This window comes from Labeo rohita, chromosome 14, assembly GCF_022985175.1.
Source record: "Labeo rohita strain BAU-BD-2019 chromosome 14, IGBB_LRoh.1.0, whole genome shotgun sequence".
Taxonomy (NCBI): Eukaryota; Metazoa; Chordata; class Actinopteri; order Cypriniformes; family Cyprinidae; genus Labeo; species Labeo rohita.
The window spans coordinates 5,960,276-5,984,293 of record NC_066882.1 but is presented as its reverse complement, the minus strand read 5'-3'; the positions used below and the strand labels follow the sequence as shown (position 1 = coordinate 5,984,293).

Genomic DNA, 24,018 nt, shown 5'->3' with positions numbered 1-24,018 from the left:
ACATCTTACAATTCTGACTTTTCCTTGGAATTCTGAGCTAGCATCTTACAATTCTCCCTTCTTCTCGGAATTCTGAGTTAACATCTCACAATTCTCCTTTTTTCTCACAATTTTGACTTTTTTCTTGAAATTCCGAGTTAACATCTCACGATTCTGACTTTTTTCTCAGATTTCTGAGTTAATGCCTTGCGATTCTGACTTTTTTTCCATGGAATTCTGAGTTAACACCTCACAATTCTGACTTTTCCTTGGAATTCTGAGCTAACATCTCACAATTCTCCCTTTTTCTCGGAATTCTGAGTTAACATCTTACAATTCTGACTTTTTCTTGAAATTCTAAGCTAACATCTCACAACTCTGACTTTTTTCTTTGAATTCTGGGTTAACATCTTACAATTCTGACTTCTTTTCTCTGAATTTTAAGTTAACATCTCATAATTCTTACTTTTTTCTCAGATATTATAACTTGTTATTGTGACTTTCCTAGAATTTTATCTCACAACAGCAAGCTATCAAGTCCTAATTGAGAGTTTACGTCTTACAATTCAGTCTTGTTTACATCTCGCAGTTCTACTCTTCTCGGATGTGAGATATAAACTCAGTTGTGAGTTTAGTAAAAAAAAAAAAAATCACATATACTTTCTTTCTTTCTTTCTTTCGACTCCATACTTCCCTGACCTCACATTCTCTAATAAGACAGGGGTAGGTGTCCATCTACGTATTCCACCAGGAACAGATTAACAGCCTGAAGTCCACAGACAGTAAAGACATTAAATTCCACAAACTGGCTTGAAGGTTAAAGAGACGAGTGTCAGAAGAATTGCTTGCTCTCATGGGGAAGACGAATCCCTTGAGGGAAATGTGCTTCATGCAAAACAACTTAAGAGAAATGTGTTTGAGTTAATTACACCCACTGAGGACATTAAAAGGAAAGGAATTGCTCAGTTAGACAATAATTAATTTTAATCAAAAGCAGAGCTTCTTCTGAGCAACACAGAGACGCCTCCGCTTGTCAGAGTCTGAGGCAACAAGGACACTTCAGCTTCTACCAACAGACATTAGCAAGGTTTGTTAATCACATTTTATTTGACGCAAACAAAATCAAGGCTGTGCAGGATTAAAGAATATTCATTAAATATGTCAAACAAGGGCCCGAAAAAGTGTACAATGAGGGCAAAACTTCTTTACAGTTCTTGCTGTATTTAGCTCTTATTGAAAAAAACAGGTGGGAAATATTGAACTTTGTAAAAAAAAAATATAAATAAATAAATAAATATGTATAGATAGAGAGATAGATACATAGATGATAGATTGATTAAATAAAATAAAAATACAGCTATTATGTCATTTCCACCACAAGAAAGTGTTCCAAATGTGTTTTTCTCAAAAAAATTACTGTACTTATTTTTCAAGCAGACAAAATATTAAATAATGAAATATTAAATGTAAAAATTATCCTAAATTGTGATTGTTGTAAAGTTTGTATATGTGTATTCTTTAATGTGTGTATTTATGCATGTGTGTATTATTTATGATACTAGATTTAGTTTTTTAGATGTATTAGTCGCAGAATACAAAAAAGACTACCCAATTTTAATTTAAAGATTATATAAATAGTATTTAAAGTTTAAAATAACAAATATTATATAAAGTTACATATAATCATTCCATCATTGTAATTTCCAGAACAGAATGTTATCAAAAACATAATTTAGGGTGTGGTTGGAATGAAGAAAAAGAAAAGACAAAATTCCCCTACGATACATGTATACACTGCTGGACAATGTCATTAGACAAATGAAATAAGTGACTGAGACTGTCAAAGTGTCCTTTAAAATGCAAAACATGTTTTGCAAGTATTCTGGACTGGCAGATTTCGTCAATCACACTTTCAAGTGTTTAAACGCAAAAAGCTGTATAAGGCTGGAATACACCACACAAATTTTGCCCAGACTTGTCGTCTGGAAGAGTCTCTGATAATTTCTGAAAGTCAGAGCCAGTCTGCTGATTTTGGGGAGCCTGAGTTAACAGATTTCAATGAAAATCGGTGCAGTGTAAGATGGGCACAGACTCAGATATTTTTCCATCAGTGAGGATATCAAACAGGTTTATTTTGAGCCGTTTTCATTTGTCATGCATCTGCCGGAAGACCTTAAATGTCTGGTAGTGTGTGATCCTCAGTTGCTTAGTGCGCAATGCCCAGATTTTCTCTGTAACCATTTACAAAATCAGCAACTGTATGATGCCTAGTGTTTAAAATCTGTTCAGATTTTAGAAGTTATGTAGTGCATTCCAGCCTTTTTTAGGCAAAGCGCGTTGCCTAAAACTTGCCAGAAAAACGCCAGAAAGAGAGGCTTACAGTTTTTTAGTCAAGCCATTATCTCCTCTTACTGCATGCCTGGGAGGCTGATATTGGCGTTTGCATGAAAGAGGAACATGGAGGTCACAGCTAATGGCCGATGTGGAGCAGGAGCGAACTCTAGGTCATCCCAGTAGAGGTCACAGTGTAAAAAAAAAACATGCAAAGCTGATGAAACTACATGAAAACAATGCACAGCATTGGCTGTTACACAAAAAGCCCAAACTCTTGAGAGGCTCCAAAGGTCTCAGATGCAAAACTGAGCTTGGGGTTTATTTATAGCTGCAAAACTTCTGAGACTCTTTCGGAAAGATACTGTCTCCTCCATTTGACTTTGAACCCTATCCGAACCCAGCCCCGCGCGCTCCCTGTAATCATAAGCTGAAGACAACTTTCAGCCTGACATCCGTCTTTGACAGGCAGCGTAACAAACGGCGTATTCAGAAAATTAATTTGCAGAAACAAGCCTTGGCTCATCTGCCAATGAGTTAAGTGCTATCAATTTGGACAAGCATGGGAACGCTACAGACTGACTCACGTGGCACGGCTGCTAAACGGCTTTACATTTCGTTTGTGTAACACAATTAACTGCTGTAGATTTTCCCGGGATCCGAATAACATGGTGATTCACTTTCTCGGGAACGCCGTGCTCGCTAGTGACGAATCGAGCGGTTTGATTGGCCTTGGGGTTCAGGCTTGTCTCGTTCTTCAGTTTGAAATATCACAACCTCAAAACATTAGGCTGTAAATTGGTAAAGCGTACACAAGTGTGCACAGGTGCACGACTTATATCACCACCCAGGAATGTTGAACGCAGCCTCCAGACTCTCATTAGGCTGTGAAAAGTGGTGTTATGAATTCAAGGTGAAAGAGGGTGGGTATGTAGAAAGACAGCACTGTTGTGCATTCGGCACCATAAATTATGCCTGTGCTCGGGGAACAATAACAAATCTACAATTGCCGCTATTGTGCGTTTTGTTGTTTTAGTCGACGGCGTACACCCTGGAGATACCGCGGATGCCGTAAATCATTTGGCGGGGCGGCGAATGAACCAAATGAATTGTTCTCATTTAAGTTCTCATTGAAACTCACTCGACGCAGATCTGTTTTTGTTCTCTTTTAGGCAAATTCAGCTACACTTACTGCTATTGTATCTTTTAGGTCTGAGGTAAAAGGTTTGAGTGCTTCTCAACTCACAGAGAGTGGCATTTCTGTCATATATATTCACTCTTTCCCTCTCTTGAAACGGCAAAGCATTCTCTAACCACCCCGCAAATCAGTTTAAAAGAGCTGAAATAGTCTAGTGGCTTGAATATTTCCATTCTTTTCAGAACAAAACACGCCTCCTTTCTATGCAAATTGAACTCGGTATAGTTTCGCACCATATTCGTATAAAAACATTGAAATTTGTCTGGCACCTCTTTGAATGATGGCTGTGGGAAGCTTAGAACTTGTTCGGTTCAGGCAAGTTTGAGATCGTCATTTATTAGTACTTTGAACATGAACTTTTTTCTGACACTTCCCATAATCCATCTCCCTTTGAGAGCTTCGCGTTTGTAAGTTCTGCAGAGTAGGACCTGCCAAGGGGAAAGTTTCAAAACAAATGTGTCCTTCTCAACTGGAAATCCATAAATCCATAGATTAGCAATATGCGGATAAATAAGTCGAACACAAAGCAAGAGAAAACATGAATTCCCTCTCTTCAGGCAGAGCACATGGGGAGGCATGTGCAGGGACTTGCCATTTGAAACCTTCAATTGTGGATGAAGGGTGAGTCACGCTGTCGCCCTGCATCAAGAGACCTTCTGTCCTCATCTTCTACATGTTGTCCATCTTTCTAGCTGTCCTATGACCGCTGAGAAAGAGCAAGGATGCCGACGAACAGAGCAGGATTGTGTCAAATGTTGGCAAACTGAACAGCAGCATTTTGACAGTGGATACAGCTGTATTGAAATCACTTATATTTCTTCTATGTCCTCTTAGACACCACTTAAATATTTTGGAATCAATTTCAGCTAATTTTCTGTGTTATTTTGTTTATTTTATTTTATTTTACTTTACTTTTGGGCTTTATAATTTTATAATTTCATAAATTTTATATTATTTAGGCAATAAGCGTTACAAACAACCAAGCAAATATAGCAATTATACAATAATCCCTAAAGTAAAATAAAGTAAATAAAGTAAAATAAAAACAAAAAAAAGAGAATAAAATAATATAATATAATACAATAAAACATAAATAAATAATAAAAAAAAATGTAAATAATAATAATAATAATTATTATTATTATTATTAATTTTTAAATAATATTAATAATAAACAATAAAAACAGAAACACTATTTAGTGACTACAATGCATTTTTCTCGTTTTACTTCTTCATACAATAAAAAATAAACATAAATAATATTTAGATACTACAATGCTTATTCTCAGTTTATTTATTTAGGTTTTTATAAGCTTTATAACTATATAAATGTTATATTATTTAGACAATAAGCTTTACAAATAAATACTCAAATATACCGATTACACTATATAAAATAAAATAATAAATTAATAATAATAATATATATATATATATATATATATATGTATATATATAAAATAAACAACAAAAATATAAATACTATTTTGTGACCACAATGCTTATTTCTCATCTGAAATTAAACCATCACTGACTCAAGGTTATTTATAAATAAATTTACTTCTTTCAGTCCCTAACATATGCAAACAAATCTCTAATACACATATAAGTAATTTAGATACAATAAAAAAGTAAATAAAAATATTATTTCAATACTACAATGCTTATTTCTCAATTATTTATTGGCTTATTTTTGGTTTTTATAAGCTTTATAACTTTATACATTTTATATTATTTACGCAGTAAGTTTTACAAGTAAGCAAATATAGTGCTTACACTATTTAAAATAAAATAATTAAAAATAATAATAATAATAATAATATATTTTAAAATAATAATAGTATTAATAATAATAATAATAATAAACAAAAATAGAAATACTATTTAGTGATTATTTATATTACACAATGCTTATTTCTCAGTTAAAATTAAACCATAAATTGACTTAAAAAAGGACATTTATTAATAAATTTACTTCTTTCAATCTCTCTAATAAACATGCAATTTTTTTTTCAATCTCTCTGATCAGATGACGTTTTATTCTTTCCAGTTATTAAACCATACAAAATTGCGATATACTGTATGAGTATGTTTCTGCTTTCCAACACAGGCATTTAATAGGATGTTTGACACTGCAAATCTGCCAGTTTGATGATGTCTTATAATAAATTACGACTGTTCTTTATCGCGCAACATCTTGCAAGCATTTCACAAAATGCAAATCTACTCTAAACTGCATCCTTACCAATTACAGTCTAGCATTCTTCTTAATATGAAAAACATTCCAAAATTACCGCAGTAAATCAAGACAGATCTGTGCACGACCATCCATATATCTACATCTGCTTCTGGCAGTCAGTGTGCTGCTGCCTCCCACAAGGAAAAAAAAACAATTTCAAAAGGCACAATAGCAGATGAATAAAGCGCTGCACAAAAAATAGCACTGACATCTTCTGATTCATCACAGCAATCCTGACAAAAAGATTTCAGCAGCGGCCGCCCCTAACACACTGAAGCTCTGACCTCAGCAACACTATAATCTTGAGCCGGACTGGAAGGTGGCTTGAAATTCAGGCGGTCATTGCTGTTGTGGGCTATACTCAGTGGCCTGTAGAATACAGAATGACTTCACCCAGACAAAACTTCTCTGAAGTGTAAACATGTTTTCAAAGGCCGATAAAAAGGAGTGTTGACGCCAAGAGTGACAAGTGCTGCTTTCTTTAAGGGTTCACAGCAAAGACACGGCCTAGTTCTCAAACCGCAGGAGACTGAGATGGGCATTTGAGATGCACAACAGGGACGACTGTAGTCTCACAGCAGCAACAGACACAGAAACTACTGTATCACCGCTCCAAACTACAGTTCTCAGTGTCTAATTGGCTACATAAGAGTGAAAAATCCCTTTGATGGGCCTTTGAAACACCCTGGATGGTAGTCTTTGTACCACGCAGCACTTTATGAGATATTCTGTCAGAACTGTGTGATCTGGGTTTTAAAAACGCAAGCGGGCTATAATGACGACAGATGCGGAGTCGTGAATGCCTCTGCAGAACATCCAAACCAATAGATGTTTGTCTATAATAAATACTACTGAGAAATGCTTGAGCCAGAAGAGGCACTAAGTAACCGCAGCTCGAAACAGTGTGGAAACATGCCATCTCTGAACAACCTGTAAGGTGACTTCCTGAATAGCATACCAATCATGGCTCTGTCATGCCATCTGTTGTGCAATTTTTTGTTGATTATAGATATTATTCACAATGGACTACTTTTCACATGGACTATTTTATTGCTTATTGTTATATTCTTACTACCATTCTGAGCCTTGGACATGGTGGTTGCATTGCTGTCTACTGAGGGTCAGAAAGCTCTTGGATTTCATTAAAAAATTCTTAATTTGTGTTCTGAAGATGAATGAGATTCTTACAGGTTTGGAACGACAAGAGGTAAATGACAGAATTTTCATTTTTGGGTGAACTATCCCTTTACGTTTCACATGTAATAATTATATTTAATTTTATGTAATCAAAAATGATTTCTGCATTGCTTTGGTGAAGAAAATGGCTTCTTTGCCATTTGCTGTATGCACGCTGTAAAAAAAAAAACAAAAAAAAAAAACGCTACAGCAAATACAGTTTTATGCAAAAGTTTGGAAACCCCTTCTAGAATCTGTGAAAATGTGAACAGTTTTAACAAAACAAGAGAGATCATACAAAATGCATGTTATTTAGTACTGTCCTGAGTAAGATATTTTACATAAAAGATGTTTACATATAGTCCACAAGCCCAAAAAATAGCTGAAATTATGCTCAGTTTAACTGTTCAGAAGGGACAAGGGCCTCATGAACAACCATCACAAACAAACAAACAAACAAAAAAAACCAGACATAGATCATCCAGGTGACAACACACAGTATTAAGAAGGGTTCCAAAACCTTTGAAAAGGGTTATTTTAGCTATTTTTTGGTCTTGTGGACTATATTTTAACATCTTTTATGTAAAATATCTTACTCAGGACAGTATATAAATAAAAAAATAATATGCATTTTGTATGATCTCTCTTATACTGTTAAAAGTATTCACATTTTCACAAATTCTGTAAGTGGTTTCCAAACTTTCGCATAAAAATGTATTTATTAAAATCTTACATCAAGCACAAACAAGGTTTTTAGGTTAAAACAACACATTATTATGTGCTCTAATGTTGAATTTTAAGTTGTGATAACTAATCGCAGCAATCATTTTTTAGTGTAGAGGAAATGTTAATAAACACCATTGCTCAAAATAAATAATGAGCTGGTCAATTGGCTAAATGTACGGCAGTGTACATTTAACAACTAATGGTACAAAACATAAATATTATTTCAACATGCAAATGGAACTTCTTACATCTTGTCTACGAGGCAGTGCAGCAAAACTGAATTGCTCTTATTATAATCAATGAAGCTGTCTACACAGCAAGCGTGGGATGTTGCTCGCTTGTAGTGTAACAAGAAAGACAGCAACAGCAAAAAAAGCTAGCAGGAGGAAGACTAGCAAGCATGTATGCATAATGTCTTTGTGTCAAGATATTGCTCCAATCCAAACAGCTACTTAGTGCACATTGTAAAATTTGGAAAAATTTCCCTTTGTTAAAGAACAAAAATGTACAGATAATTTACTCACCCCCTTGTCATCCAAGATGTTCATGTCTTTCTTTCTTCAGTCGTAAGGAAATTATGTTTTGTTTTTTATAAAAGAAAATTCAGGAATGTTCTCCATATAGTGGACTTCTATGGTGCACATGAGTTTGAATGTCCAAAATGCAGTTTAAATGCAGCTTCAAAGGGCTCTAAACAACCCCAACCGAGAAATAAGGGTCTTATTTAGCAAAATGATCAGTTATTTAAAAAAAAAAAAAAAACTATTTTTTAACCCCAAATACTCTTCTTGTCTAGCTCTGCATTAATTTTTTGTATTCCTGCTCATGACAGTTAGGGTATGTCGACAAACTCCCATCTAATTTTAAAACTTCTCTGAATACCTTTTTTTGTAAAGTGTCATTAACTCTCCTTGCACATTCACTTTGAAGGATGAAGGATGATTTTAAAGTTGGAGGAGAAAATGAGACGGGAGTTTTTCGACATACCCTAACTATATTGAACCAGAATGCACAGGTCATTTGAGGATAAAAAGTATAGAAATTGTCAATTTTTTATTTAGAAAATAACAAATCGTTTCACTAGATAAGACCCTTATTCCTCGGCTGGGATCGTTTAGAGCCCTTTGAAGCTGCATTTAAACTACATTTTGGAAGTTCAAACTCGTGGGCACCATAGAAGTCCACTACATGGAAAAAAATCCTGAAATATTTTCCTTAAAAAACAATTTCTTTACGACTGAAGAAAGAAAGACATGAACATCTTGAATAACAAGGGGATGAGTAAATTATCTGTAAATTTTTGTTCTGGAAGTGAACTTCTTTAAATTTATAAAACAAATATAAAATAACAATTTTAATATATAAGAATTTATTTAACAATAAATGGTTAATAAATAAATAAATACAACAAGGAGGAGTAAATAATGACATTACAGGTTGAGAAACACTGCATTGTTTTTTTTTCAGAATCTCATATAAATGTAGCTTTTTTTTAAAGAGGATGTGTCAAGTTAAAAACAGTTCAGCTTCTGACAGCACAGCGGATCAGTGTCAGCTTTAAATCAACGGCCCAATCAGATGAATCTGGGGATGTGATGAGCTGCTCAAGTGCATTCAGTGTGTAGAAATGGTGTATGGGAGTTAATGTACCTTTAAACATGCCTTCTGTTCAATCCCATTGCGATCTGTCTCGCTGCTTTTAACGCAAGAACACATTCTAGACGGCCTCTCAGAGGGTACCTTACATGAGTATTTGTTTGTGACAACGCTCTGACAAACAAAAGCCCTTTTCAGACAAGATTAGTTTGGTAAGAAGAGGTGAGGTGAGGTGAGGTAATATAATAATTACCAGACGCTCTCCATTATTTTAATCCCATCTGAACTGGCCCATGTCCTCATGTTCTCTCCTAGGTAATATTTTTGGCTGTTTAAAGATTGTGAATTCTCACGCTGGTAAAGATTACAACACCTTTTTAACTTCAATAAAATGTTCTGAAACAAAATAAACATTCCACCTTTCAATGTGCCATCTTGTCTGATGTTCACAAAGCAATCTTTTGAGAATTAACTTGCTGCTCCATGTGGCACATGTCCAGCTCACATTCCATTCCATTTAAAGGGATTTACCAAAAAAAAGAGAAAATTCTGTCATTAATTACTCACCCTCATGTCGTTCCAAACTCATAAGACCTTCATTCATCTTCAGAACACAACTTAAGATATTTTTGATGAAATGCAAGAGCTTTCTGACCCTGCATAGACACGTTCAAGGCCCAGAAAGGTAGTAAGGACATTGTAAAAATAGTCCATGCGACATCAGTAGTTCAACCGTAATTTCATGTAATTTTCATTTTGGGTGAACAATTCCCTTAACTACTGGTGTACATCAAGCACTCCGAGTGTGTCAAGTGGACACTGGTCAGTGAAAAAAAATTTATTTATGCTAAATAATTTTAAATTGTTCTTTAATGCATAGCATTTGTTACTTAGGAAAAGCGGAAATGTTTTCAGTTTATTTATAGCCTTTTGCATCTAATTCTACAGAGCATGAGACATAGTGCAGACCGGACTCAAACCCACATTCCCCTGAGCGCAGCAGCTTTTATGTGTCACGACACACACGCTTGCAAACTACCCACTGTGCAACGGTTTCAAACTAAGCATGTCATTTTGTGATTGGAGCAGGGAGACGAGGGGAAGTTACAAGTGATTGTACGTTGTTCAAAGACTGTTGTCTGCTCTGTTCTTTGAACATTTTTTCTGAAGAAGAAAAAAAGAGAATCAGAGAATATGACAATGTGCAAATTGTCAGCCTTTTTAACACTAAAGGATTATAGATTCAATAATGCAAGTGAGCGCACTGTATTTCACTGCATATTCAATATTAAATATATGGTTATGCTTCATGTTTAGTATTTTATGCACAAGAAATTAAATAGCTAAATGAGTGAGAGCAATGCATAAATGCAGTACACAAACCCATTTAGGTGATTTCCACATGAGTCACTCTTGTGCAAACTGACATTTAAACATTATATGCATCCCTGGACCACAAAAGCAGTCATAAGAGTCAGTTTTTTTTTAAATTGAGATTTATACAAAATCTGAATAAATACATTTTCATAGCTGAACAAGTTTTCCATTGATGGATGGTTTGTTAGGATAGGACAATATTTGACTGAGATACAACTATTTGAAAATCTGGAATCTTGGAAAAGTTGTCCAAATAAAACAAAAAGTTGTCCAAATGAAACAACAGTAGTGTGTGCCAAAACAGACTAAAATAAATGCATATTACTAATCAAAAATTATTTTGATATATTTACAGTAGGAAATTTACATAACATCTTCATGGAACAAGATCTATACTTCATACCTTAAAGATTTTTGGCATAAAAGAAAATGATGTTGGGTCAATAATGTTGACCCAATCAGTGTATTTTAGACTATTGCTACAAATATACCCGTGCTATTTAAGACTGGTTTTGTGGTCCAGGGTTACATATATGTTCACAAAAACAATTACTCTATCGACATATGTCCTAAAAACTAATCCTGTCCTAATACAGGTTTTACTTGGGATTACAATCCAATGACATTTTCATAAAACAACATATTAATCTTCGTATATCCTGCAAATCTTTGCTTAAGAATTAATAAAAATATATATACGCACATATGCCTTTATATATATACACACACACACACACACGGACACATATATAGGCATATGTATATATGTACAATTTTATATATTCTCAAGCAACTGTTTGATCTAAATTTAAAAGCAAGGTCTGTTTAAATCAGCTTCCCCAAAACGAAAGCTTTCATACTAATAAATTACAGCTATGGTGGTTAGCGCCTGATGGGGGGTAAATACAAAATCCCATTTATAATTGACTTGTGCTGAAAATTTCACCGTTTACCTTGCCTTTCTGTACTGATAGGAAAAGGATTTTTGGATCACATTGTGATGCAGAATGCATAATTACGTAGACAGCGCAAACTATTTTTACCTCCTCTGGTTCTAATCTTCTAGAATAATTAGCATGCATGGCACGAGGCTTAACGCTAGAGTCAAGATAAACAGACATTATGATGGGAAATAAGCTCGCTGCTGGGATTCTCCTATGTGAGGCAGCATGGCAGATTTGTTGGACCCCGGGCTCTTTGACTCTTGCACTACGGACAGCTGATAGGTGACATTTTTAACAGTCCATTAAGGATTGCTTTGGGAATAAAGCATGCATGAGGTGTCTGCTTTTTAAAGTGGGTTGAAGAGGCAAAGAAAAAATCTCAGAAAAACTGAGAATGAAAATTCGGTCTGGGATTCACAATATATCTCATTTTCCAGACTCTTTCAAACGCATGAAATGAGCAAGACTTGAGAGCCAGGCATGCTCTAAGGACCAACTGTGCTAACTTAATATTTCCTCACTGAAGATAGAAAGTCTTATTTAAGTTTGTTCATAGCAGTTCATTGCATAGAGAATGGGATATTTAATCACACATCAAAAATGCAATACTCCCTTCTGTCTGCTTATATTAATTGTTTAAACAACAGTAGTGTGTGCCAAAACAGACTAAAATAAAATATAATAAAATAAAATAAAATGGATGGCTCATCCTGCACCGATTTTTTGTCCTTTAAATAAATAAAGAATTAGCAAATAATTAGCAAATTAGCATTTGAGAATGATTTCTGAAGGATCATGTGACACCGAAGAGTAATGATGCTGAAAATTCAGCCTTGCCATCAAAAAATAAATTACATTTTAAAATATATAAAATAGAAATGAGTTTAAATTGTTTTAATATTATACAGTATTGCCATCCTTACCGAATTTTTCATTCATTGAGCGCAACAGGCATCTTTTAAAAACATTAAATAACCTTACAAATTCAAAAAAAAATTTAGTCTTTTTTTATTTTTATGTATTATTACTATTAAAAAAAAAAAAAAAAGGATTATCCCTTCGATATGCTCAACATTCTGTTAAATACCATAAAAACTGATTTCACAGGGTCATTAAGTTTGTTCCATCTTGTCCGACGTTCGCAGTGACCTTCATTGGTCTGTGATAAGATCCAAGCTGTCTGTCCTCATCCCCGACTCATTGGCAGAAGTAGAGATAAGCTGAAGGGGAAGAATAGGTGGAGGGGGGTCTTGTCATAGTCAATGAGTGTCCTGGGGCACGAGAAGGAGGTTCGGGATTCCTCGGGGAATGAGAAACGGGGAGAGAGGTCTCCAAAACACTGCAGACGTGCTCATGGTCTCACACTCCCTGCTCTTGTTCTCTCCTAGGACAGGCTGTGTTCCTGGCAGCTGGACAACACGCTTCAGTCGCGCAGGATGAGCTGGAACGTCCGTGGCCTGTCCTGATGGACTGAGGCTGCAGGAAATTCCTACCTTGGACTGTTTTCTGACATTCCGACTCTTGGCGGAAATGCACAAAGCGTCTCTAGCAGAGATAACGGATGACCCAGGTCACCTCAGTCTTACACTGCTGGGATCTGAATAGCTCGGATGGAGGTGGATGTGGAGCAATTAAATGATTTTTGATCTTTGAAAACAAGGCCGGAAAAGATGGAAACGCAAAGCATTTTTGTTCACAATCGACGGTTACTCGTGCAGAACACAGTAAAGAATGTATCAGGAACCGGAGACCCTGAGAACTGTTGACTGACAAAGATAGAGGAATGCAGATAAATGTCACCACATCAAAGCTTGAACAAAACCAATCCTCAGTGCAAACCACAGCGAGGTCTGCGGTACAGAATCAGGGAGGGAAAAAAACAGAGTTCATCCCCACATGAAAATTTCTTCAACTTGTATGACTTTCTTTCTTCTGTGTAACACTAAAGGAGAAGTCTTGAAGAATGCACAGGTCAGTTTTTCCATGCAATTAAAATAAATGTGGATTATGGCTTAAAAGTTTTTGAAAGGATGCAAAAGCACCAAAACATACTGTATCATAAACATGGTCCATATGACTCATGCTCTAAAACGAGAATGTGTTCTTCAGTGGCTACTTTTAACAATAGCTTTTCCAGTAACAAGCTTGTTATTCAACATGTAGTGTGGCAAAATGCTACTTTTTAAATGAACTGAAAAGTTTTACAGCCAAACTATCTGAGGGAATAACCAAATGTGCTGTGCTAAAATACTGATGGTTTATTTTAGTGAATCGATTCATTTAAGAAAGTAAACATAATCACATAGTCACAACATAAATGCAAACATAAAAGCACTGTATTTTAAATTTTTGTCAGCTTTGAGAGAGAAACAGATCAAGATTAAATCATTGAACTCAAGAATCAAATCAGATTGATTTGTGAATGCAATAAAACTTCTGTTTTATTATTATTAGTTTATTTTTATTTTATTTTTAGTGGTTCAAACGCATAGCGCTGAAACCCTATTGTAATTGTTAGAATGGTCACGGATCAGCGATCTCCACATAAAACAGATTGTGCAGACCAAACGGTAAGTCGCAGAGACTTGAAACTTGGAGGGATGGTAGTACTCACACCGCCTACAACGTGACCAATGCTCACCCCAATTGGCCAGAGGGGGGCGCTACAGTGAACAAAATTATGAAATCGCTCGTAACTCCTAAACCGTCAGTCGAAGCTCAAGTGTCTTATGTTGTTGAAATCCATGGCTCACTCCGGACAAAATGCATGCCTTAGATTCGATCATGAACATGTCAAAAATTTTCTGGTATTTCGCATTTTTGGAAAAACCCACTTTTAGGTTTTTCACCCGATCTGAAGGGTCAATATCAACAGTTATCAAAAAAGTTGAACTTTCGACTCACCAGCGCAAAGGGATGCCAAAACATTAGAAAGAAAACAAAATTTGGTGGGTCTGTTGGCTCATGGCTCCAAAGTTCTGAGAGAAATTTGAAAGAAATCAGCCACTGGGAGGCGATATCGCATTTTTCAAGGTCGTAAACAATTGTATATTGCATGGTTCTTTACACATGTGCGCAATATTTATATCATATGATAGACCTCCTCATTCCGAACAACTCTGCGTCTAGAACAACTGTTGTCAATCAAACGGTTTGTTAAATGATTGAGAAAATGTAAAAAACCTACTTTTCTAGTCCTAGGTTTTTTACAAAAAAAAACAATGCAGTGCAATTCTCTGGACTCTCTAGGTTAGTACTTAACAAAAAAATGTTGAAATTTACCCTTTGGGAAGCTATAACAGGGTTGTTTAGAAAAGGGGCCTATCCAAATATACCCAAAAGCCTATAAAGCCTAAATGAAAACTCAAAACTTCACAAAACCTGGTGAGCACACGCGACAGGTGATTTTAAACAAGCATGCAAACTTTTAAGGGCGTCAGACCACAGCTATAACAGTCATAAACATTAAAACATAATAATTCCATGGTAAATTACTTTTTAATTAATAAAAAATTTTGGTGGTTACAGGCTTGCTGAATAATGTCTTTTTTCATATGTGCTTAAATGCCTTAAAGCACTTGAACTCTGATAATCGTTGCTTGCAACTATATTTTTACATGCTATTGCAAACCTTCAGAAGACTTGTAATTTACAAATATTTACTTCTATGATGTTTTTGCATCTGTGTAAAAACAGAAATTGCTAATAACTTAAAAAAAGACAATTACAAATACACAAGTAACCCTAGTGGAAAATAAATATACTAAAATGTATTTAAAATACATTTATTTTATGCTAAGTATACTACAAATACATTTACATATTATGTACTTAATACAAATACTCTGCAATTGTATTTTTTAGCAGAAAAACTGGTATATTTAAAGTCTGCCAAACTGGAACAAGTAATTTTGTACTTAATGCACTTTAATTGTGCAGATGTAGTGCTTTTGAATATGCTAAAGTGGAACTACTGCAACCATTGGTGCAACTCTTGGTGCACTTTAAATAATTTGCATTTAAAGACAAATATTATTTAAAGATCATGCAATCTTCATTAATAGTGACATTAAAACATATTATGTGTTACTAGATTTGAACTACACTATCCTATACTATACTATAGTAACTATAAATAAATGCATTTTAAATCTATTTGTTTTTTACTAGGGAACGAGTTAAACATTAAATTTTGAAGTAGAAAAATATATAAATATTATTTTCTTCGTAAAACTTTCTCTAATCTTTGATTTGTTAATATCTTTAAAAAAACATTTTTTTGCAGTCAAGCAGAGGTATCAAAACTCCCTTTTAGTTACACAGAAGACTAAGTCATATGGGTTTAAAAAGACATGAGGATAAGTTCATTTTGAGGTGAACTAATTCTTTAAAGACATTTTCGGAAGCAAATAATCTAGCGCAAATAACTTCACAGGACTTTGGAGTACAGCACCACAGCAGGACAAATAAAGGTAGAACACGAGTGCAAGAGACTCTACATGAATTACTAATACATAAATCCCATTTCAAAGAGGGGCAAGACTGAGTGGAATAATCTCCTAAAACCAGAGCCAGTACAGCTTTTAATCCCACTCTCTGAGCATTAGTGATATTGTCCATCATGTATGCAGTTGGAAGATGATACATGTGTGTGCTTTGCACTTCACACCACACCACAAAGCAGAGAAAAACCACATTAGCCCCCTGCACTCAAGAAACTCCTGAACCTGGAGACCAAAGTGGAGAGAGAAGGAGAAGGTGGATCTCATTGTAAGGCTGATGACTCCACTTCACTGCTCTTAAAAGCTTTTCAGCTCCTCTCTGCATTAATTGTGTATGGGGAGCACAAGGTTCAAAGCTGTTTAATAACAAGCATCTATATTCACCTCTGATAACCTGTCACTATATCTCTTCGCAGCATGCACCGTGCATTTCGCACATGTGGCCGTTTTTGCACGCAATCATGTGCCAGGTGTATGCACGCCTGTACAGGAGAGAGAAAAAAGCACCTAAGAACGTCTCTGAACGCCTCTGTACAGGAACAACGAGCACTCTTGCTTCACTCGGTTCTCACGCAGCTGCAAAACACTGGCACGCCTCCATACAGATGGGTGAGAAAAAGAACAGACATATTCCAAAAAGCAATAATAGCAGCAAAAACCATTAAAACACATTTTGTTATAATAGACTATTACCAGAGTTGGGAAATAACTGACTAAATGGAGAAAAGCGACTAATTTAACAGTATTTTTCAGTAGCATGACAGTAGCTCAGCTGCTTTTAAAACTGAATAGCTTTTCTAGTAACAAGCTACTTTTTTAAACATGTAGAGATACAGACAAAACGCTACATTGCTATTTTTTTTTTATTTTTTATAAATCAAGCAGTCAAGCAATCTGGAGTAAAATATTCACCAATTCATTTTATGTTTAGACTTTGTAGCAAATATACACAATAATATGTTTTAGAATAATTTTCTAATATGTATTAGTATAACATCAGTATGTATTATGTATAATATGTATTTCTAATATATTTTTACAAAAATTATATATTTAAGTCAGATGCTGCGGTTCATTTTCATTACTATTTTTAGTATTAATTTATTTATTTACTAAAATAATATAATATTTAAGTCAAATGCTGCTGTTCATTATTTATGTATTTATTTATTTATTTGTTTTTTTTTTGTAGCAAATATACACAATAAAATATCAGAATCATTTTCTAGTATCACAATAATTTATGCTAAAATTATATAATATTTAAGTCAAATGCTGCTTTTCATTATTTATTCATTCATTCATTTATTCACTCTTTTCTTTCTGTAGCAAATATACACAATAATATATATATATCAGAATCATTTTCTAATATGTATTGCAATATTTTTACTTAAAATATATATTTAAGTCAGATAATGCTGTTCATTATCATTATTATTATTAATTATTTACTAAATTTATATACTATTTAAGTCAAATGCTGCTGTACATTATTATTTATTCTTTCTATTTATTTATATATTTGTTCTTTTTGTAGCAAATATACACAATATATCAGAATCATTTTCTAATATGTATCGCAATATTTTTTACTAAAATTATATATTTAAGTCAGATGGTGCTGTTCACTATTATCGTTATTATTAATTTATTTATTTACTAAAATTATATAATATTTAATACAAATGCTGCCTTTCATTATTTTTTATTCATTATTCATTATTTTCTTTTTGTAGCAAATATACACAATAATATATATCTCAGAATCATCTAATGTGCAATATTGCAATATTTTTAATAAAATTATATAATATTTTAAGTCAGATGATTCTGTTCGTTGTTATTATTATTAATATTAATTAATTAATATTAATTTATTTACTAAAATTATATACTATTTAAGACAAATGCTGCTGTTCATTAATATTCATTAATTAATGAATTCATTTATTTATTCATTCATCCATTCTTTTTCTTTTTGTAGAAAATATACACAATAATATATATTTCAGAATCCTTTTCTAATATGTATTGCAATTTTTTTTTTTTTTTTTTTTTTTTTTTACAATTTTTAATATTTATTATTTCACAATATATATATTTTTACTTTTTTATGTATGCATTTATTTATTTCTGTCTGTCTTTCTGCTGTTCACTATTATGTTTTTTTCACATCATTATGTTTTTTCATACATGAAATCACCCCGTACAGATCTATACAGGTGGAGCTGGGGAAGGTGGAGGCTTTCTAAAGTGCGCTGCAACTGCTAAAGCAAGCACTAGCCGAGTATTTAAATACTGAGCAGAAAGCTGATTGGCTGCTGATGCGTAAGTAACCAATCAGCTGCGGAATGTGAATAATCATGTGATTATATCAGATTGAGTTAGAATCAGGCTGAATTTCATGACAGAACATGACAGTTCCCCAACACTGACTATTACAATAACCTAGTTTTTATATTGAGGGTTACAGTCACTGTCCTCTGAATATGGGTATAACTTTGTACCTTTCAGTATCTTAAATGAGGAGCATTTCCATAGTGCTTAAATTTATAAGCATGACATATTGCCTCCTGCATTATCTCCTGTGAACACCTTGGGCTAAAGGACAGGCAAAACCAGGCCAATGTGGCCGCAGTAGGGAAATCTGGCTGAGGCTGAGGTGGAAGGAAAGCCCAGTTCATATCAAGCACCTTTTTCAGCTGACTTGCTCTTCCGGCTTTGAAAAGCGTCTTTTAGGAGCATTTTGAAAATGACCCCAGCGGCCTACCAATGGCTCGGTGAATGCAGCAGAATTGGGCGAGTTGGTGTCTGCTGAGCTGGGCTCATATATCTGCGAGAAGATAGACGGCTTCCCTAAGGAGCTTAGAGTAAGAGGCCCAACCGCCAAACGGGGTGGAACTTTAATCAAAGCTGACTGCTGCGACTTGCAACTTTTCCGAAATAGAAATTAAGCCTTTAATCGCCACTTTTTTCATATTTTGTGTTTTGGTCCTGTAAAACCTAATCCCTGAACGTTTGCGAGAGTGCTGTCATGCTTTCAAGGCCTCGCCGGCCGACGTTACTCATGTAAGTCACGTTCAAAATGCAGGAGACGGGGTGAGATCAATAGGCGGATTGAAGACGCGCGCTGAGTGCAATGGACAGCGAACGCCTAAACATAATATTTGTCTTGGCTCGTCTCTGCAGCTGTTTAGAAGTGAAGAGTGCGTGAAGAGGTGTTGATGAGGTTTTAAAAGAATGGCAGCTCATTAGCTTTTTGAAGTATAGCACACAAAGTTGAACGGCATGACTGAAGTACCTGCTCTTCAATCAATTAGCGGCCTGTAACAAAGCGTCTGAGAGGATCAACACTGAAAACCCAATTTTCAAAAAGATTTTCATACACTACTGTTCTAAAGTTTAAAGTCAAGATTTTTTAAAAAAGAAGCCTCGAAGGCTCATCAAGGCTAAATTTGTTTGATCCAAACTACAGCAAAAAGTAATATGTCACATAATTCTTCAAAAAACATCAGACACACACACACACACATACATATATACAAAATTTTGGGATTAGTAAGATTTTTAACGGCTTTTAAAGATGTTTCTAATGCTCATCAAGGCTGCATTTATTTGATCAAAAATACAGAAAAAAACAGGAATATTGCAAAACCTTATTACAATATAAAATAATGGTTTTTATTTTAATATACTTTAAAATATAATTTATTCCTGTGATGCAAAACTGATTTTCATCAGCTGTTACTCCAGTCGTTAGTGTCACATGATCCTTCAGAAATCATTCCAATACGCTGATTTATTATCAGTGTTGAAAACAGTTGTGCTGCTTAATATTTTTTGGAACCTGTCATACTTTTTCAGGATTCTTTGATCAATAAAAGGTTTAAAAAAACAGCATTTATTTAAAATATAAAGGTTTTATAACAATATACACTACTGTTCAAAAGTCAGTACATTTTTATTCTTTCTTTTTTTGAAAGAAATTACCTTTTCTACCTTTTATTCACCAAGGACGTGTTAAATTAATAAAAAGTGATAGCACAGATTTACATTGTTAGAAAAGATTTATATTTTGAATAAATGCTGTTCTTTTTAAATTGTGATGCATCAAAGAATCCTGAAAAAAAGAATGACAAGTTGCAAAAGAAATATTTGGCAGCACAACTGTTTGCAACATTGATAATTCTAATAATAAATCAGCATATTAGAATGATTTCTGAAGGATCATGTGACACTAAGTATAATGATGCTGAAAATTCAGCTTTGCATCAGAGGAATAAATTCTATTTTAAAGTATATTAAAATAGAAAACCGCTATTTTAATTTGCAATAATATTTCACAATATCACTGTTTTTTCAGTATTTTTAATCAATTAAATGCAGCCTTGATGAGCAGAAAAGACTTCTTTAAAAAAACATTAAAAATCTTACTGATCCCAAACTTTTAAACAGCAGTGTATGCATATATGCATTTGTTATATATCATTATATAATAAAAGCATAATAACTGCTTCCATTTTCACACCTACATAATTAAATACTCAATGTGCATTTCTAATTAATTAACTGACATACTATTAAGCAATATGGAAAACATTAATCACAAGAGCAAAACATAAACAGAATATTTACGCAGGGTTAAATGCATATTTTTCAGCACATGAGCGTGTGCAAACTTATACCTCACTTCAACTTTATTGCAGGAGAGCCTGCGGTTTGGCTTCACAATAACTGTAATATGCAATTCGTCGAATGTTGACTAGGAAACGGCAGAGCTCATCTAAACGCGGGGAACTGTTTGAATCATCATCATCCACCGTGAAGCTTACGTACAAACAAGGATTTCTCATTTTACTCGAGCCGGAAGAAGATTAAAAGTTTGAAGCCCTGAGCCCTGACGGCGTCTTTACTCTCTCTCTCTCTCTCTTCAGGTTGTGGATTGGAAGTTCAAAGTTAGACAGGTTCAAAGCTTCGGCAGGGGAACATTCAAATAAGCCTCTGCAATGTAGATACAAACCCCAATCCGGACGTTTTGCATTAAAAGTGTATTAAAGTGCCTTTTAGACCCGGCGTCTTATTTTGGGCCTAGCCCAACTTTTTTAAACAGAACGAGTCAAGACTGTTACAGGTTCCGTTCGGAATGTGTACAAGCAGCATTTATGGAATAAAACATTCCAGTGAGTAATTCAAAACCGAGGTAATCCTCTCAGTCTGCCGGGATTCCTAAAGGAAATTAAATGTCGATCTGGATGGTGTAACCTTTGCATACTGCTAGCCTCTTTTCGGTTTCCCTGCAAGAAGACCTTGGGACAAAAGAGGAGCAACTTTCTCAGGTATCGACTTTCAGCAACACACAATAAACTTCGTCTAGCACAATCGAGGCAGTTTCACCAAAGCCGCGTTCGTTTTCTTCAAAAACCAGATGGGGTGAGCGTCAATGATCGGAATTTCCTTTGTGCGAGCTGGTGTGAACAAAGAGGTCAACCGGGATATGAGATCACAGGGAGATCACGTGTGCCTTCTATGCTCATACAGGAGTCAATGGCAGCCTATTCATTATGACCTCTACGTGGGCTCATATTTACAAATCCACCCCATGAGAACTTAACAAGCACATAACGCTAGCGGCCTTAACCTGCTCTTCTCTTGTAACTCGACCTTTGTGGGGATAATTGAGGCTGATCTGCAGGAAACTTGCTCTGAAGTTACGATGGCATTCAAAAAACAAGGCACGGATGTAATTCTGGCCTTCTGCAGCTGTGAATGATTATACTGACGGGCGTGAGTGTATTCACGGGTTGGGAGCTCTGTGTGAGCTTCTGTATTTTAGCCCTGATTCAGCAATCAGGGTCTTTGTAGCAGGTCAGCATTGCGTTTCAGTGGCGAACAGAGAATGGCTTTAGGGACTGCAGACTCATCTAATATGATAATGAGTTGTGCTCAAAGGAACAGCTGGGCAGTTCTGGCTGCTACTATGCATGAAGCGTTCCACTATGAAGGCCAACAAATATCGCAAAGAATGAGTTAGGTTGATGCTAATGAAATGAAATTAGCTTACTTTAGAGAGAGAAAAAAAAAAAACAAGTTTGCATAAATGATGGTTACAATACATGATGCAGGACAACAGAGATTTTACAAAAGAGATCACCAACTACTTCACTCAAAATTTGTTAACATAAACCCTTTCTATTGCTCTCTTGGAGCAGTCTGAGCTGTTTCTATAATAACATGTTAAAAACAGCTGTGTAAGGCAAGACACCAAAGGCTAAAACTCAGTTTTTTCATGCACTGGTTAATTTGGAGATTTTTGGGCAATTTGACTTTTTCTTTAGTGGAAACAAAACATCCAAAAATTCATTTTGTGTAATAGCACTTTATCTATTTGCAATTGTAGATTTAAATTACAATACAAATCTTTAAAGGCTATTTTTTACACTGTACTAGTATAGAATGTATAAAATATACCATATTCTGAAGGTTTTTACAGAGGGGTTTGTTCATATATCATTTTTCTGATTTGTATCCCTGGACCACAAAATCAGTCATAAGTAGCATGGGTATATTTGTAGCAATAGCCAACAATACATTGTATGGGTCAAAATGATCGATTTTTCTTTTATGCCAAAAATCATTAGGATATTAAGTTAATATGATCCATAAAGAACTCTGTACATTTTCTACCATAAATATATCAAAACGTAAGTTTTGAGTAGTAATATGCATTGCTTAGAATTTAATTTGGAAGATTTTAAAGGTGATTTTCTCAATATTTTTATTTTTTGCACCGTCAGATTCCAGATTTTCAAATAGTTGTATCTCAGCCAAATATTGTCACATCCTAACAAACCATACATCAATCGAAAGCTTAATTATTCAACTTATTTATATGGTGTATATAATCTCAATTTAAAAAAAAGAGAACCGTTTTGTGGTCCACGGTCACTTTTTATGTAATGCTTTATTCCTAAAAACATGGTAATTCTTTTCTGATTTATGAAGTGGGAAAAAAAGAGATCAAAAATCCCCTCTGTAATATGTTTTATTCTAATGTGTCAACAAAATAAAACAAATTCTGAACCTCGATTTATCCAATGTTCAGATTTCTGTTCCAGAAATGGATGTAACTCAGTGTATATTTAAAGGAATAGTTCACCCAAAATTGAAAATTTGCTAGAATGCACTGATGTACAAGATGTAAATGAATTTGTTTTTTCATCTGAACAGATTTGGAGAAATTTAGCATTACGTCACTTGCTCACCAATGGATCCTCTGCAGTGCATGTCCAAACAACTGATAAAAAATAGCTGTGTGTTTGTAAGAAACAAATAAGAAACAAAGGTGTTTCAAGGTTAAACTGTCGCTTCTGGCCAAAATCCATAACAACACTCCCTCTAGGTCCATCCTCTATTGTCCTCTCTCATCAAAATCCACCAACATACAGTTGAGGTCAAAAGTTTACACTCCCCTTGCAGAACCTGCAAAATGTTAATTATTTTACCAAAATAAGAGGGATGCGTGTTATTGTTTATTTAGTACTGACCTGAAAAAGATATTTCACATGAAAGACGTTTACATATAGTCCAAGTTTACATCCCCTTGATTCTTAATACTGTGTTGTTACCTGAATGATCCACAGCTGTTTTTTTTTTTTGTTTAGTGATAGTTGTTCATGAGTCCCTTGTTTGTTCTGAACAGTTAAACTGCCTGCTGTCCTTCAGAAAAATCATTCAGTTACCACAAATTCTTTGGTTTTTCAGCATTTTTGTGTATTTGAACCCTTTCCAACAATGACTGTATGATTTTGAGATCCATCTTTTCACATTGAGGACAACTGAGAGACTCATATGCAACTATTACAGAAGATTTAAACACTCACTGATGCTTCAGAAGGAAAAACCACACATTAAGTTAAACTTTTTGAATTTGAAGATCAGGGTAAATTT

At 34.5% G+C, this 24,018-nt stretch overlaps 1 protein-coding gene across 6 annotated transcripts in view; it reads right to left on the bottom strand.

Moving 5' to 3' along the window:
* Positions 1 to 24,018, bottom strand: part of mid2 (midline 2) — a 178,197-nt gene that overhangs the window by 51,476 nt on the left and 102,703 nt on the right. The gene's annotated exons all lie outside the window — the stretch shown is intronic.